The sequence below is a fragment of the Pongo abelii genome, chromosome 4 (genome assembly GCF_028885655.2).
Source record: "Pongo abelii isolate AG06213 chromosome 4, NHGRI_mPonAbe1-v2.0_pri, whole genome shotgun sequence".
NCBI classification, from domain to species: domain Eukaryota; kingdom Metazoa; phylum Chordata; class Mammalia; order Primates; family Hominidae; genus Pongo; species Pongo abelii.
In genome coordinates this window covers 22453896-22468541 of record NC_071989.2, presented here as the reverse complement: position 1 = coordinate 22468541, position 14646 = coordinate 22453896, and the positions used below count along the sequence as shown (strand labels likewise).

Here is a 14646-nt window from a genome sequence, read left to right as displayed (position 1 = left end):
GTATACAATTTGGTCTTTCTGAGAAGTTTGCCAATACCTGAATTATAACATTAATAGAAATCTGCATCCCAGTTTTCTCATCTGCAGTTTATAAGTTTCCTCACTTGTATCACATTTCCTTGGAAATAATATTTTCTACTTCTTTTAATTTATAAAATTAAAAACAATGAATTGAGCAAGTGGTTTTCTTATGCTATGTGTTTTCTCATAGACCTTAATTTTTGAGTTTTCTTTTAATTTTCTTCATTTGTCTTTAATGTTCCTTATTAAGATGGAAAATACTTCTATGCAGACTTGAAGCCTAAGATAAAACTGGCTATGGTCCACAGGAATTCTGGAAGCAATACACTTTCCATTTTCTGGTAAAATGAAATAGTCATTGTTGCATTCTAAGTTGTCTGCTGAGACCTAGATCTTAAGAAAGTTTTGGAAGTATGTAAAAGAAAGAAGAAGAAGAAAAACAGTTGTGTTCTATAGTGTTGCAAATATATTATAAGTTTCCCATAACAATACATATAAACATACAATATATACATACCAGGAGTACATGACCAGTCTTTTAAATATGGGAATAAAATGTTCAAATAATTACATCAACCTCATTTTTAATATCTGTATAGATATGAAATTGTGTGAATTTTGTTCAGTAATAGTCTCGGAGTCTAAAATTGTTCCTAGATAATATGAGGTGCCCAATAAATATTTGCATGCTGAAGAAATGAGCAAAGTTCTAGGCATTAATATAAGTAATTTTATTTTCTTTGTGCATCACATTTACAAATTTTTATACAGAGATAATATCTGGTTTTTGTAATAAAAATAGTGATTTCAATGCATAATACATTTGATTTTATAATTTAGAAATAATGCTCTATGCTAAAATAATACAGCTAAAGAGATCAAGAATAAATTTCATATAAGGCAGCTGATACCTTGGTAAATAATGGGTATAACTCATCTGGTTGAATTAGTTCTAAATAAAACATATTTTAATAAGTGAAATTATTGAGTAGTTCCCAAAATAAGAAAACCCATTTTTATCCCCTGTGGTATATGAGATTCAGGAGGACCACAACATGCTGGGTGATTTTAACAAATCAATAGTGTAATGCAGTAATTTATAATTTAACTAAATGTATTATTTAAAGTAGAATGGGTTATCTAAATAAAAGAGTGTGTGTGTGTGTGTGTGTGTCTAATGTATGGCTTATAGTAGATAAAGGAGCCATAGTGACACTGGTAAGATTTTATGGAGAGTAATAGAATTGTTTTTCAGATTCACATCTGAAGCTTTGTAATTAGACACATCAAGAGTTAAACTTAATATCAAAATGTGAGGTAAATTCTAAGGACAAAAATGTCTTGTGAGTCTTGCGTGATCTTGTTATTGCCTGGAATTATGGAATTAGAGCATATTTGCTGTTTACTAAATGTTTCTCTTTTGCTTAATAGTATTTCCTTCCTTTTTGTCACCTCCTATTTTTCTATTGGAAAATTAAAATTCAATCTCTACACACAGTCCTCAATATATCTCTCACTATCCCTCCAATAAATTACAAGGAAAACTTCTCTAGTGTTTAATTTAAGGTTTAGAATCAGGGATGCATATATTTTTAAAGACTGGTTAATAAGTAAATTTTTTTTTATCTGAAACAGACACTATTTTCTTGGTTTTTAGAAATTCAGTTGATAGCTTTGTAGTTCCTGTCTTCTTATATTAATAAGAAAAATAAAACGAAATAGTGGTAAAGTGTTGGGACGGCGAAAATTTTGGGGGATGGTATGGAGAGAGAATGGGCGATGTTTCTCAGGGCTGCTTCGAGCGGGATTAGGGGTGGCGTGGGAACCTAGAGTGGGAGAGATTAAACTGAAGGAAGATTTTGTGGTAAGGGGTGATATTGTGGGACTATTAGAATAAACATTTGTCATTTAGAATTATTGGTGATGGCCTGGATATGGTTTTGTATGAATTAAAAAACTAAATGGAATAAGAGAAGGAGAAAAACAGGTATTAAAGGTCTAAGAATTGGGAGGACCTAAGACATCTAATTAGAGAGTGACTAAGGAGATTCAGCATAGTCCTGCCAGCAAAGATTATTTATTTACTTCAAGAGTTAAGAATGGCAGTTTGGGGATAGCATCAGGAGATATCAGCTGTGATGGCTTGGAGAAACAGTGTAAACTGGCAGTGTAAACAAGAGCAGGGCATTTATGAGTAGTTGAGAACGGTGAATAGGAGTATGACTAGACAGAAGATAGTAGGGATGACAAGTTTTTTGGGGCACAGTCTAAGTTGGTCTGGTGTCTGGAATGAGACTGGGGCCTAATAAAAAGGAGTGTCCATACAGGAGCTTAAATGCGCTGTACCTTGTAGCATTCCGAGGACAGGCCTGAATTCTGAGAAGGGAAAGTGGTAAAAGTATTGTCTAGTCCTTTTTAAGTTGGTGGCTGAGCTTGGTGAGGTGTGTTTTTAAAAGACCATTAGTCTGTTCTACCTTTCCTGAAGATTGAGGATAGTAAGGGATATGAAGGTTCCACTGAATACTAAGAGCCTGAGAAACTGCTTGGATGATTTGACTAGTAAAGGCTGGTCTGTTATCAGACTGTATAGAGGTGGGAAGGCCAAACCAAGGAATTATGTCTGACAGAAGGGAAGAAATGACAGTGGTGGCCTTCTCAGACCCTGTAGGAAAGGCCTCTACTTATCCAGTAAAAGTGTCTACCTAGACTAAGAGGTATTTTAGTTTTCTGACTTGGGGCATGTTGAGTAAAGCTAATTTGCCAGTCCTGGGAGGGGGCAAATCCCTGAGTTTGATGTGTAGGGAAGGAAGGGGGCCTGAATAATCCTTGAGAAGTAGTAGAATATCAGATAGAACACTGAGAAGTTATTTCTTTGATGATAGATTTCTACGATGGAAAGGAAATGAGAGGTTCTAAGAGGCAGGCTAGTGGCTTGTACTATAGCATAGCCTGCCTTTGCTGGTGTGTGGCGATTAGGCCTGGTGGAACTGCCATCAATAAATCAAGCATGATCAGGGTGAGGAACAGGAAAGAAGGAAATATGGGGAAATGGGGTGAATGTCAGGTGGATCAGAGAGATACAGTCATGGGGGTCAGGTGTGTTATCAGGAATAATGTGGGAGGCCGGATTGAAGTCCGGGCCAAGAACAATTGTAATTGAGGGAGACTCAATAAAGAGTGAATATAGCTGAAGAAGCCAGGGAGCAGAAAGTATATGAGTCAGATGGGAGGAAGAAAATAGATTTTGGAAGTTATGAGAACTATAGAGAGTGAGTTGAGCATAGTTTGTGATTTTGAGGGCCTCTAAAAGTATTAAAGCAGCAGCAGCCACTGCACACAGACATTAGGGCTAGGCTAAAACAGTAAGGTCAAGTTGTTTGGACAGAAAGGCTACGGGGTGCGGTCCTGGCTCTTATGTAAGAATTCTGACAGCACTAACCATGCCTAGGAAGGAAAGGAGTTGATGTTTTGTAGAAGGGATTGGGGTTTGGGAGATTAGCTGGACAGGATCAGCACAGAGAGCACATGTGTTTTTATTAGAATTATGCTGAGATAGGTAACAGATGAGGAAGAAATTTGGGCTTGACTGAAGTAATGGGAGCTGTCTGTGAAGACTTGTAGCAGTACAGCCCAGGTAATTTGCTGAGCCTGATGGGTGTCAGGGTCAGTCCAAGTGAAAGCAAAGAGAGGCTAGGATGAAAGGTGCAAAGCAATAGTAAAGAAAGCATGTTTGAGATCTAGAACAGAATAATGGATTGTGGAGGGAGGTATTGAGGATAGGAGAGTATATGGGTTTGGCACCATGGGGTGGATAGGCAAAACAATTTGGTTGATAAGGCACAGATCTTGAACTAACCTGTAAGCCTTGTCTGGTTTTAGGACAGGTGAAATGGGGGAATTGTAAGGGGAGTTTATAGGCTTTAAAAGGCCATGCTGTAGCAGGTGAGTGATAACAGGCTTTAATCTTCTCAAAGCGTGCTGTGGGATGGGATGTTGGCATTGAGCAGGGTAAGAGTGATTAGGTTTTAATGGAGTGGAAAGGGGTGCATGATCGGTCGCTAAGGAGGGAGTAGAGGTGTCTTATACTTGTGGGTTTAGGTGGGGAGATACAAGGGGAGGATGTGAAGGAGGCTTTGAACTGGGGGAAAAGGCGGCAATGAGGTGTGGCTGTATGTAGCCCAAGAACAGTCAGGGAAGCAGATAATTTAGTTAAAGTGTCTCGGCCTAATAAGGGAACTGGGCAGGTGGGGATAACTAAAAAGGAGTGCTTAAAAGAGTATTGTCTAAGTTGGCACTAGAATTGGGGAGTTTAAAGAGGTTTAGAAGCCTGGCCGTCAATACCTACCACAGTTCTGGAGGCAAGGGAAACAGGCCCTTGAAAAGAAGATAATGTGGAGTGGGTAGCCTCCTTATTGATTAAGAAGGGGACGGACTTACTTTCTACTGTGAGAGTTACTTGAAGCTCAGCATCCGTGATGGTCTAGGGGGCTTCTGAGGTGATTGGGCAGTGTCAGTCTTCAGCCGCTAATCTGAGAAGATCTGGGAAGGAGTCAGTCAGAGAGCCTTGGGCCAGAGTTCCAGGGGCTCTGGGAGTGGCTGCCAGGTGAGTTGAACAGTCTGATTTTCAGTGGGGTCCTACACAGATGGGACACGGCTTAGGAGGAATCCTGGGCTGCGGGCATTCTTTGGCCTGGTGGCCAGATTTCTGGCACTTGTAGCAAGCTCCTGAGGGAGGAGGTTCTGGAGGAACCTCTGGCAGCTTTGGTGCAGGCATTTGGAGTTCCTGTGTGCTGGAGATGTGGCTGGGGTTTGTCTCACAGTGGAGGCAAGGAATTGCAACTCAGAAATATGTTGCTACTTGGCTGCCTCTATTATTATACACCTTGAAGGTGAGGTTAATTAAGTCCTGTTGTGGGGTTTGAGGGCCAGAATTTAATTTTTGGAGCTTTATTTAATGTCGGGAGAAGATTGGGTAATAAAATAAAATGTATACTGAGAATAAGACGGCCTTTTGACCCTTTAGGGTCTAGGGCTGTAAAGCATCTCAGGGTTGCTGCTAAAGGGGCCATGAACTGGGCTGGGTTTTTTATATTTGATGAAAAAGAGCCTAAACACTAACCGATTTGGGAGAGATCGGTTAAAGAAAAAAGGGCATTAAACTTGACTATGCCTTTAGCTCCAGCCACCTTTTTAAGGGGGAATTGCTGGGCAGGTGGGGGAGGGCTAGTAGTGGAAAGAAACTGTAAGCCGGACCGGGTGTGAGGAGGGGAGGTGATAAAAGGATTATAGGGTGGAGGAGCAGAGGCTGAGGAAGAATTGGGACCTAGCTCAGCCTGGCTAGGAGGAGAGAGGTCAGATGTGTCTGTAGAAAAGGAAGATTAGAAAGACTCAGCAACACTTCGGGTTGGGACTGAGGGGACAGGCGGGAGGGAAGGAAGATTTGGGATGAGTTGCATTGGGAACAGAGACTAGGGATGTGTAAAAGAATGCCTGGACATCAGGCACCTCAGACCATTTGCCTATTTTACAACAAGAATTATTTAGATCTTGTAGGATGGAAAAATCAAAAGTGCCATTTTTTGGCTATTTGGAACTACTGTCGAGTTTGTGTTGGGGTCAAGCAGCATTGCAGAAGAAAATAAGGCATTTAGGTTTTAGGTCAGGTGTGAGTTGAAGAGGTTTTAAGTTCTTGAGAGCACAGGCTAAGGGAGAAGGAGGAATGGAGGGTGAAAGGTTGCCCATAGTGAAGGAGGCAAGTTTAAAGAGAAGGGTAGAGACATGGAGGGAAGGGGTTCGGGGGTTCTTACCCTCCAGAAAAGCAGGAAAGGGGCCAGGGCATAGAAATAAGGGGTTGGAGCACAGATATAAGAGGTCGGGGTGTGGAAATAAGGGATCAGGACGCAGAGATAAGAGGTCGGGGCGTGGAAATAAGGGATCGTGGTGCAGAGGTAAGAGGTCGGGGCATGGAAATAAGGGATCGGGGTGCAGAGATAAGGGGTTGGGGCATGGAAATAAGGGATCGGGGATTCTCACCCCCAGAAAAGCAGAGAAGGGGTAGAGACACGGAGAGAAGGGGTTGGGGGATTCTTGCCCCCTAGAAAAGCAGTACTTGCCACTAAGGGTGAAGGAGAAGGGGTTGGGGGGTTCTTGCCCCTCAGAAAAGCAGAGAGAGGGTAGAGACACGGAGAGAAGAAGTTGGGGTGTTCTTGCCTCCCAGAAAAGCAGTACTTGCCGCTAATGGTGAAGGACAAAGGCAGGTGTTCTCGCGTGGTCAGACACCTCTGAAACATGGGTGAATAATCAGAGAGGCATCCCTGCAATGATTAAACACCAAGGGAAAGCTGCCTTCCGGAGTCCGTGACCGGCGCCGGAATTTTGGGTCCACAGATAAAACGTGTCTCCTTTGTCTCCACCAGAAAATGAAGGGAATTGAAATTAAGAGAAGAGAGAGATTGAAGGGTGGTGCCAAGACTGAAAGGAGAAAGTGGTTGAGGGATAGTGAGAGAGGTTGAAGAAGTGAGTAAGAAGAGGCCGCTTACCTGATTTAAAATTGGTGAGATGTTCCTTGGGCTGGTGGGTCTGAGGACCTGAGGTCGCAGGTGGATCTTTTCCACGGAGCAAAGAGCAGGAGGACAGGGGATTGGTCTCCTAAGGGAGGTCCCCCGATCCAAGTCACAGCACCAAATTTCATGCATGTCCGTGTGAAGAGACCACCAAACAGGCTTTGTGTGAGCAATAAAGCTTTTTAATCACCTGGGTGCAGGCAGGCTGAGTCCAAAAAGAGGGTCAGCAAAGGGAGATAGGGGTGGGGCTGTTTTATAAGATTTGGGCAGGTAAATGAAAATTACAGTCAAAGGAGGGTTGTTCTCTGGCAGGCAGGAGTGGGGGTCACAAGGTGCTCAGTAGGGGAGCTTTTTGAGCCAGGAAAAGGAATTTCACAAGATAATGTCATCAGTTAAGGCAGGAACAGGCCATTTTCATTTCTTTTGTGGTGGAATGTCATCAGTTAAGGCAGAAACCGGCCATCTGGATGTGTACGTGCAGGTCACAGGGGATATGATGGCTTAGCTTGAGCTCAGAAGCCTGACAGTTCCAATTGTTTGTGCATCTTTAAATCTATACTCATATGTAGCTGGGCCATTGTGAGGCCTCTCAATGCCCATTAATACACTCTTAAGTTCAAATCTGTCTCCTAAAATCTCCTTTCTTCTTTCTCCCCCTCTCCCACATGACTACCTACTTACAGGCCATGCCACCCCCTACTGTGATGATAGTTTCTGTCCTTACCTTCTCCCTTGTATGCATTCCTCTGAGAAATGCACTTTGTGCTAAACTCAGCTTCATTTTCATCCTAGATTTATTCCCTCTGGAATTCTGGTGAATAAAACTACTAATACCATTATGTATTGACATTATTCAAATCTTTGTGGTTCTCCGTAAAGAGCAGCATAGTATCTATTTCTGCAACCCAAGAGTTCTTCTTGCTTACAGTCAGTCAGATTCTTATGGGTCACCTCTAAAGGTGGTTCCAAGGCTTAGTCTAGAAAATAAGCTGAGGCATGGCTTCAGACTCCTCTTTCCCCCATGTTCACTGCTTCCTGGAATGTTTAAAGGAGTGTGCTGCCTTTGTGTCTTGGGAAAAGTTCATCTGTGTAACGGTTTGCCTCTTGATTTCCTCTGCAGCACAGATAAAGCAAATGTGGGTGATTTCCAGCCCAGATGGTTTCTGTAAAACTTTAGAGGATTTATATGCTGCCCAGTGGCTTCACCACTGCCCAGGTGAAGCAGTGAGGCACTAGCACATGTAAATCAGTGGGAATACTCTCAAATATGAGCCATAAGTTAGTATTGAGGTAGTCTCTGATCAATATTATGTAAAATATATTAACACATGAATTGGGACCTTGTTTGATTTAATTTGCTTCAAGAAGCAAAGGCAATTTCAGGTCCACTAATTGCAGCCCAAAATCTTGAGTCTGAAGTCTATCATGAAGTCATTTTTTAAACAACTTTATTGTGATATAACTTCCATATCACACAATCCACCTATTTAAAGTATGGAATTCAATTTTTATTAGTATATTCACATAGTGTTGCAACCATCACCACAATATGATTTTAGAACATTTTTATTTGCCCAAGAAGGAACCCCAAACCCATCAGCAATCATTCTCCAGGTCATACCCTAAATACGGTCCCTAAGCAACAATTAATTTCCCCTCTGTCTTTATTCACCTATTCTAAAAACAATATGAAAAACAATCATATAATATGTAATATTTTATAACTGACTTCTTTCATTTGCATAATGTTTCAAAATTTCATCCATATTGTATCAGGCATGAGGACTTTATCCCTTTTCATTGCCAAATAATAATCAATTGCATGGTGTTATATAAATGAGCTAAATGTAGACTTTTTATATGTACCTTTAGTTTGTTTATTTCTTCACTACAAGTTGAGGCCCATGAGCTCCAAACCCCCCCAGGGTCAAACTCAAATTTTCATACATTCAATTATTTTAAAAATAGTCCAAACAAGTAGATTTTTAGCCACTTAGAGAGTGTCTGATTTACTTACCCTTCAAAACCTTACCCCACACCTGCTAGTAATAGATAAGCTAGAGCTTTGTGGTTATGAAACCCAAGCTGAGACAGCCCTTTGGATCTCTCTGACCCAGAGACACCTGACCATGCTTCTTAATAACGTCATTTGTGTAAAGCACCTCTCTGAACCCCCTGTCCTCTGGATAATAGCCCTTATCATCAGCCTCATGCTACAAGGGATGTGTGCTCTCATGTGAGGCTGTGCAAACACCACCCACTAAAGCTTGTTGTGTGTTAACTGTTTCTCACAGTGACATCATTTTCCTTGATCAGTCCCCAAATCCCTTGAACCCTCTACATATGAATATATCAGATTTTGTTCATCAAATAATCCCATTGGTTTTTATGTAGTTTGCTTCCACTGTTCAGCTATGATTAATAATGCTGCTGGGAGGTTCTGTGTACAGGTTTTTGTGTGGATGAGTCTTTTCCATTTTCTCTTAGGTAGATATCTAAGAGTGAAATTTCTGGATCTTCTCATAAACTTTATATTTAACATTTTGAGGAACTACCAAAATAATATCCAAAAAAGCTCCACCATTTTACATTCTTATCAGCCATGTGTGCGGGTGCTGATTTTTCACATCCTCCTTCAACATTTGTTACTAAGTTATTTTTTTATTATAGCCATCTTCACTGTGGTTTTCGATTTGCATTTTCCTAGTGACTAATGAATGGCGTTGACAATCCTTTCATGGGCGTGTTGTCCATGCCTGTATCTGATTTGGATAAATGTCTATTCAAAGCCCTCTCTCATTTATTGATTGTATTATCTTTCTATTATTGAATAATAAATGGTCTTTATATATTTGAGATACAAGTCTCTTGCCAAGTGAATAATTTGAACACACTGTTTTGCATTCTATGGGTTATCTTTTTACTTCCATGTTGGTGTTCTTTGAAGCAAGAAATTGCTAATTTTCCTAAAGCCCAGCTTATCTTTATTTTGTCACTTGGGCTTTTGAAGTCATATATTTTTAAACACCCTACATTGCCTATTCTATGTTTTTGTGTAAGAATCTTACAGTATTAACTCTTAAATAAGGTCTATGATCCATCCTGAGTGAATTTTTGCATATGGTGGCAGTAGAGGATAAAAGTCATTTTCATGTGGATATCCAATTGCCCTAGGATCATTTACTGAGAAAATACAGATCCTAAAATAAACTTACTTTTAGGCAACTGATTTTCTACAAGCAGTATTAGATACAATGGTCCTGGGGCAATCGGACATCCACGTTAAAAAATAGACTAATTTAATCCTCCACGGCCACCATATGCAAAAATTCACTCAGGATGGACCCATTTATTTTAGGATGTCTGTTCCTTTCTATGGCTTCTAGGTGTATACTTATGCCAGTACCACATTGTCATGCTTATTGCAGTGGTGTTTTAAGCTTTAAAAGTGAAAAGTGTGAGTTCTCCAAATTATTTACTTTTTTGTGTAAGACTGTTTTTAGTATTCTGCTGGGTCCCTTTCATTTCTACATGAATTTTAGAATGAACATTTCAATTGCTGTACTATTGTGGCTTGAATTTTGATAGGAATTGCATAAGGATCAATTTGAGGTTATTGTCTTCTTAATAATATTAACTTTCCAATCTATGAACATGTTACGCCCACTCATTTACATAGACATTCTTTAGTTTCTAGCAACAATGGTTTGTGGTTTTCAGCATATGCATTTTTCACTTCTTTTGTTAGATTTTGATCTAAATATTTTATCTTTCAGACACTATTATAAATGGAAGTATTTTCTTAATTCAATTTTCAGTGCCATTTTTAATGGCATTCAATTTTAATGACATTTCGGTGTATAGAAATACAGTTGATTTTTGTATATTGATCTTGTATGCTGCCAGGCCTCTAACACTCTCTCTCTGTTTCTCTCTCTCTCTCTCTCTTTCTCTCACACACACACATAAACACACACACACAAATATCTTAAACTATACGTATATACTTTAAAATATTTACTAAGTTATATATATATACACTTTAGGATATTTAATATAAAAGATCATGTCATCTGCAAGTTGAGACAAATTTTTTTCTACCTTTCTAGTCTGGTAAATTTTCCCTGTTTTCTTGTCTAATTTGCCTAATAAAACCTCCATTAGAATGTCGTAAAGACATGAGGAGAGTGGACATTCCTTTCTTGTTTGTGTTCTTGGAGAGAAAACGTGCAGTCTGTTACCATTACCATAATATTAATTGTGGAGACTTGTTAGATTATCTTTGTCAGGTTGCAGGTGTTTTCTTTTCTTCCTACTTTGTTGATTGTTTTTATCAATAAAACATATTGAATATTGTCAAATACATTTTCTAGATCATTGATATGATCCTCTGTTTTGTTTCCTCTTTATTCTATTGACATGGGTATTACATTAAATATTTATTGGACATTAAACCAACATTGCAGTAATAAGATAAATCCCATTTGGTCATAGCACATAATCTGTTTCGTATTTTGCTGGATTTGGTGTGCCAGAACTGTGTTGAGAATTCTTACATTTATATTCATAAGGGATATTGGTCTTCAGGAGGGGGTGTGTGTGTGTGTGTGTGTGTGTGTGTGTGTGTTTATCTTGTCAAGTGTTGGTTGGATTTCAGTATTGTAATGTTAAAGGTCTCATAGAATAACTCAGGATATGTTCCCTCAACTTCTTTTTTTTTGAGTTTTCAGAGGTTTTATATTAATTATTCTTAAAATGTTTGATAGAATTAAACAGTGAAGACATCTTGTTCTGAAATTTTCTTTGTGGGAAGTTTTTGAAATTGCTAATTTGATCTCTTTATGTGTTAGTCCTAATCAGAGCTTCTTAACCTTTGAGGCAATATTATTAACTTTTGTCTTTCTAAAAATGTGTCCATTTCATCAATGTTGTTTAATTTGTTGGCATAAAGTTGTTCATAGTATTTGTTATGGTACTTTTTTAATTTTTAGAAGGTTGATAGTGATGTTTCTTCTTTACTGATTTTAGTAATTTCATTTTTTGTAATAATTATAACTATTTGTTAATTTTGTTAATCCTTTCAAAGGAACAATTTGGTGTGTTAATTTTACCTATTGTTTTCATTCTTTACATTATTAATTTCTACTTCAGCCTTTATCTTTACTCCTTCTGATTGCTTTGAGTTTAGTTTGCTCTTCTTTTTTTCTTGTTTCTTAATGGGGTGGTTAAATTATTGATCTGAGATTTTTTTAACTGTAGACACAGTTACAAATCTCCCTGTGTGCACTGCTTTGTTACATACATTTGTATGTTCTATTCTAGTTTTAATTAATCTCAATTTTTTTTTAATTTCCCTATACTTTATTCTTTAAATAATTGGTTATTTTAGACGGCATTGTTTGGCTTTTTCACTGTTTAATTTTCCCAGTTACAGAAATTCTTGTATTTTCTTCTGTAGTTCTCAAATGTAACAAAATTATTTTTTTGAAGTTGATTTTTAATGTAATTATATCGTAGTTGAAGAAGGTATGTTGTAAAATTTTGATCTTGGTTATTTCTTCTCCCAGATCAAATCTAGTGTTGAGCTCCTCTAGTAAATGTTTTCATTTCTGTTATTGTATTTTTCATCTCTATAATTGCCATGTGGCTTTTAAAAAGTAAATTCTCTTTTTAATAACATTTTCTATTTGATGAGATATTATCAACTATCTTCCTTCCTTTAATTCTTTATGCATGGTTATATTTGGTTCTTTCAAGATGTTTATAATGTTACTTTGACATTTTTGCTTACCAAGTCCGCTGTCTGGGCTCCTTCAATGACTAGTTTCTCTGATTTCCCCCTCCAGTGTGTGGATCCCATTTTTCTGTTTCTTTGCATGTCTTAAAATTGTGGAAAATTGACTTTATAAATAATATATTCTACCAGTTCTAGTTATTGAACCACCAGTCCCCTTCATGGGGGTTGTTGTTGTTTGCTTGGTCATTTTTCTCTTTAGTAAATTGGATGAACTCATTTCACGAAATCTTTTACCCCCACAGTTTTCAGCTTCTGCCTGCTCAGAATTTTCCTGTTTTCTGTCTTTAATCATGGCCACATACGACATTCTCTAATGTCAGTGTAAACAACTTGCTGGTCAATGGCTGTTCTTAAGCCCCCTTAGCCAGTTAGATTTTTACTTTTTACCATTGTACTGCTGCATCTGAGTCAGAGTAGCATGTTGTTCACTTAGTATTTGGTATGAAGTTGCATTTAAGCCCTTTGTGCAGGTGGGGCTTCTGCCACATCAAAAGTTTTGTGTTTACCTTGGGGGACACTTTCACATCTGCCTCATGCCATGCAGTGATTGGTAGTAAGAAAATAAAACTTAGTGTGTATGAATTACCCTACCAGTCCCCAGAGTTGATCGTGGTCCCATGAGAGGTCTTCTTGATTGTCCCTTTGTGTGTATCACAGAGCCACCAACTTCCTCATAATTGTTGCCTGCTGGATTTTTACTACTTTCAACATCAGACAAGGAGTTTACGCTCTGTCCAAATAAAGTATGCCCCCTGAGACAAAGCTGTGAAGCCCTTCGTCCTTTTGGCCTCTGTTACCCCTGAGAGGAATGCCTATACCATTGCAACAAAACTGGGAGTTGGGACCCTCATACCCTCTAGACATCTTCCCTCTTTAAGGGGGCATTGGTGGTGGTGGTGGTGGTGATGGGGATTGTAGCCCTTGGTCTTCTCATTTACCCCTACTAATGTGGAACTTCTGCTCTACAAGAGACCTAAGGAAAAGAGAGGAGGTGCCAGTATGCTTGACTTGGTGGGTCTGAAATAGGGCTTTTATCCTCTGAGAGGGGCTGGGGAAAAGGATATCTAGTTCTCTCTTCCACACCTACTAGAAATAGTGTTTCTGCAACTTAGGACTGGCAAGAAGGATAAGAAACACAGCTGACAATGAGTGTTATTTTGTTTGCTGAATACACTTAAGACCATTTCTAGGGACTTTAAATGATAATTATTAAATAATTTTTCAGTGAACTTGCTGCTTTGCTATGTAGAATTTCAGCATAACTCTTTACTCTGCCATTCCAGAAGCATTGCATCCTACTTTTAAATTTCACTCTCAGAATGCACCTATCATCGTTTTTTAAATTCAGTCCCAATTAACTACATAAAATTGGGAATTCAGGAAGACCACACAGGGGTATGATAGAGTCTAAGTGGCTTCAGACAATTTTGATGGTATTACTACAACTGGAATTTTCTCCAAACTTACTCTGTGCTGATTTTCTGAGCAGCTCGCCATCAATCCCCAGTGGGTGGCTTCCTGGAAACTTTCTTAAATCTATCCCTGCAGGAGCATTTTCCATTATTTTGTTGATACAGAATTTGAACGCAATTTGAAAATTCAAAGTATTTTGCATCATAGTTATCCTTCTTCAGCGCATTGTTAAATAATCAAAATGGAGATCTCCTTGAATGTTTATGAAGATTTCTATACATTACAAAGCAATGTCTAAATAGGACTCAAATTCTTTTTTTTTTTTTTTTTTTTTTTTTTTGAGACGAAGTCTCACTGTGTAACCCAGGCTGGAGTGCAGCGGCATGATTTCTGTACACTGCAACCTTTGCTTTCTGGGTTCAGGCAATTCTCCTGCCTCAGCCTCCCAAGCAGCTGGGACTACAGGTGCGTGCCACCACACTCAGCAAATTTTTTGCATTTTTTAGTAGAGACAGGGTTTTCACCATGTCGGCCAGGCTGGTCTCGAACTCCTGGCCTCAAGTGATCTGCTTGCCTCAGTCCCCCAAAGTGTTGGGATTACAGGCATGAACCGCCATGCCTGGCCTTTTTGCCCCAATCTTGTCACATTACTTCTTATAAATTCATTCAGTGCCTGACAGAAAGTAGATTGTACCTTATTTTAGCCATAACTGAGTCCCAGTTTCCCCTCTTCTGTACATCTTATATTAGGGTGGTATACTTCTTACAGGTGAATAGCGAATATTGATACATTATTATTATCTAAAGTCCATATTTTCTTCAGGTTTCCTTAATTATTACCTATGATTATTT

General features: G+C 38.9%; 1 protein-coding gene across 3 annotated transcripts in view; it reads left to right on the top strand.

Moving 5' to 3' along the window:
• The window catches only part of CDH12 (cadherin 12), a 1137115-nt gene that overhangs the window by 768776 nt on the left and 353693 nt on the right, over positions 1–14646 (top strand).